This window comes from Galeopterus variegatus, unplaced genomic scaffold, assembly GCF_000696425.1.
Source record: "Galeopterus variegatus unplaced genomic scaffold, G_variegatus-3.0.2 Scaffold1709, whole genome shotgun sequence".
Classification (NCBI taxonomy): domain Eukaryota; kingdom Metazoa; phylum Chordata; class Mammalia; order Dermoptera; family Cynocephalidae; genus Galeopterus; species Galeopterus variegatus.
Window position 1 is genome coordinate 137,488 of NW_007727820.1, and position 3,739 is coordinate 141,226.

General features: G+C 39.6%; 1 protein-coding gene across 1 annotated transcript in view; it reads right to left on the bottom strand.

Moving 5' to 3' along the window:
* Positions 1-1,061, bottom strand: part of MFAP3L (microfibrillar-associated protein 3-like) — a 31,533-nt gene extending 30,472 nt beyond the window's left edge. Inside the window, exon 1 of the mRNA XM_008578528.1 lies at positions 1,050-1,061. The gene's annotated coding sequence lies outside the window, so the exon portion shown is untranslated. The remainder of the gene's footprint in view (positions 1-1,049) is intronic.
* Positions 1,062-3,739: the final 2,678 nt, after the last annotated feature.

The window sequence follows — 3,739 nt, forward strand, 5'->3', positions numbered from 1 at the left end:
GTGGGAGCGCCGCTGCGCTCCCAAGCGGTGCACTGTAGCAGTGTGCCACCGGGCTGGCCCCCTGACTGCAATTCTGAAACTTAAAATAAACCATCTTTAACTGCAGAGCTTATAGCCTCACGGGAAGAAGCAGACAATAAACAAGTACATGCATAAATAAGAATTTCAGTAGTGATACATGCTTTGGAAAACACACCATGATGTGCTCAAGAGCCAAGTTAAGCAGTCAGGGAGGACTTCACTGAGGAGGTGGCCTCTGAGCTGGGACCAGCTGGGAGAAGAGTGTTCGAGGATGAAAGAACAAAAGCAAACACCCCGGAAAAGAGGGAGTGCTGCAAGATGGGTCAGAGAAGTAGACAGGCCCAGATCACCAAGGGCTTCACAGTTTGGAACTCATCTAATGTTCATAGGCAAATTTTAAGCAAGGGAGTGACAAGATATGATTTTTGAAAATTAAGTTTACTAAGGTATAATTTACATACACTAAAATGTGCCCATTAGGTACACATTTTAATGAGCTTTGAAAATCTACACACCCATGTAACTACCACAATAAACAAGGTATAGAACATTTCCATCACCACCACGAAAAGTTCCTTTGTTCCCCTTCCCAGTTTCAGCTTTTACACTGATCCATTCCCGTTGTTTTTGTATATGCCACAAAAGGGTTAAGGTTCATCTCTTTCCCCATATGGATATCAAGTTGTTTCAGCACCATTTGTAGAAAAGATTATCCTTTCTCCAATGGGTTATTTTGACTTCTGGTCAAAAACAATAAATCATATATGTGTGAGTCTATTTCTAAACTCGTTATTCTGTTCCATTGATCTGTATCTCTATCCTTATGCCAATACCATACTGACCATAGTGTCTGTCTCATTTATTTTTGTATCTGCAGTGTCTGAAGTTGCCCCGATACATCAGATGCTCAATGAATTTGTCTGCTGAATGAATAAAGATCTCTCCAAAGGCAGAAATTATCATTCCAATGCTGCATAATATTAAACTGAAGAGGTACTTGATGGTGATAAATTAGCTTCAGATCATACATTCTTCAGTTGGAAAGAAAAGAGTTTTCTTAGTGCTGTAGATTTCCATACTTCCCATGGGACATGAGTGCCTTCCTGCCCTAGTAATGCCAACACATTACTCCACCAGCAGAAATCCTGTGGCTAAGGGAGATAGCCCAGGCTGCAATGGCATGGCAGATAACTTGCTATGACTTTGTAAATATCTTTCTTTACTTGGCTAAACTTGTGGTTTCTTTTTATCAGGGTGGCTGCAAAGCTGATATATTCAATACAGAATAGTTGCTAAGAGCATGGCCTCAGGTTTTAGAAAGACTGGGCCAGGATCCTGGATCTAACCACCTTTACTAGCTGTGTATTTTTGGCTAAGTACTTGCAACCAAATGCGTGTCAAGCACTTACATACTACTCAGCTTGATAAACAATTATTGGGCACAAAGTATAAAATATCTTTATTGAAATCATGTTTCTCAAGCCTATTTTTAAGTTATGTCATGCAAAAGACATACCGTGTTTTTGGATAATATATTTTATTTCATTTTTTGCTGGCCAGTACAGGGACTGAACCGCAGATCTTGGTGTTACTAGCACCACACTCTAACCAACTGAGCTAACCAGACAACCCAGTTTAATACAATATTGCCTGCCATCTCACCACAAGAAGTAATTACAAATGACTTTCAGCACTGGGTCCTTTTCAGGGACTTAGTCTGAGAGTGCATAAGCTGCCACAGTAGGCATAGGCTGCAGTGAGCATATGAGGGCAGGAGCTGGGGTCACTCATCTTTGACTCTCCGATGCCCAAGCCAGAGCAGACACCTGGCTAAATACCTTGGAAGAGAATCAGAGACAAGACAAAGGGGGAGACAGTTTCTAATAAATATGTAGTAAATACACTATAACTTTTTTTTCAGAATTAGGGGGAATGCAACACATGGAAGATCAAACTGAATTTTAAAATACATACTTCAAGAGCTGTTTTAAAACAAAGCCTAGACACTGGTTTTCTATTTTCAAGCCCATTGTTTGTGCTAGCAAGAATAAAGAGAAGGGGGGCCGAGCCCGTGGCTCACTTGGGAGAGTGCGGCGCTCCCGCCGTGGGTTCGGATCCTATATAGGGATGGCCAGTGCGCTCACTGGCTGAGCACGGTGAGGGCAACATCAAGCCAAGGGTTGCGATCCCCTTACCGGTCACAAAAAAGGACAAAAAAAAAAAAAAAAGAATAAAGAGAAGGGGATGCTACTCTGTATATTTTAATGATGTCAGTAGGCACTTTGGACTAGAAATATAGCAACTGTTTTGAAAATGCATCTAGTTCCCTTAGAGAACTTAAGATGTACAGAGACAGAAAGCTTCATTTTAATGCAAGAATTTTAGTTAAAAAAACTGGTTTCCCCCTCCTCCCTATTCTTACCCACATCCTTTTTTTGAAAAGTTACTAAGGTACAGAAAACATAATGAGTAATATATAGGTTATTTGATCAAAGTGCTTTTATTCTAAAACTGTGAACATTTACTTTTGAAAATAAAGCAATGAATTGATTAACACTAATAAATTAATAGCTTTAGTAAGAATTCACTATATTTCATATAATTCCTTTTCACATTTTTTTAAAAAGTATTTATTATGTGCTGGGCTCATGGCCAGGGATTTGAGGGGATGGGTTGTACTAAGAAGCTCAAAACACCATAGGCCATGTCCACTCACAGTCCAGCTTGAAAGAGAGAGAGAATTTTTGTTATGTTCTCCGGGTGCTGTGGGCTGCAGATGGGGGGTGGGGCGGTAGGCAGAAGGGGCACTGGACAGCCTGGTGACACGTAGAGATGATGTTTGTTGAATGCCTACTCAGCATCCATCCCCTCTTCAACCTTTTCCTTTCTACAAATCCCACAACTCACGGAGGGTCTAGTCCTTCTAACCTTCCCACTGCACTTGCAGCCTGAGCCAAACTTCTGACAGTCCTCCCTGGCATATGATTTTGCCCTTTTCAGTTTCATGTTGAGGAAACTTCATCTCAATTACAAGGAGAGTTCCTGGGTGGCAGAAACTCTCACATACAGTTCTGTAGGGTTTTCTTAATATTGGGCACCCATAATAATGCTTACGTACTTGCCTATGAAGCCACACTTACACAGAATCTAAAGGCAACTGTTTAAATGACAAAGCATTGCCTGAAGAACATAAGACATCATCTAACTTTGGACGCTGGGGAAATGTTCTACAAATGTACTTTTTTCACCTTGTCAGATTGGGATCTTACAGACAGCATCATGAAAAGTTTAGTTAATAACACGCTGACATTGTGAAAGATATTTTAGCCACTAAAGAGTAAACCATAAGTACCATAATCCAGCAGCTTAGAATGCAGTCCTTCAAAATACAAGAACAAAGACCACAGATTTCAAAACCAGGGCTTAACAAAAGCTACAATGGACAAATTGTTAAGCTTCATGTGTTTGCTCATGGCCTTTGAGAAAACCTTCATAGAATACTTTATTTTCTATAAATAGAACAAAAAAATGAGCAAACATCAAATATTCTTTCCTTAATTTGACCCCTTTCCTATCTCCCAACAATTGTATTTCATCTAAAAATGTTTAATAAAGAATAATAAAAGAAAAAAGGAAAAACAAATCAAAAATACAAAAATGTTTAATAAAATGCTTTGTTGAGTCTTATTTCTTGTGTCTCCACCTATAATCAAGACTA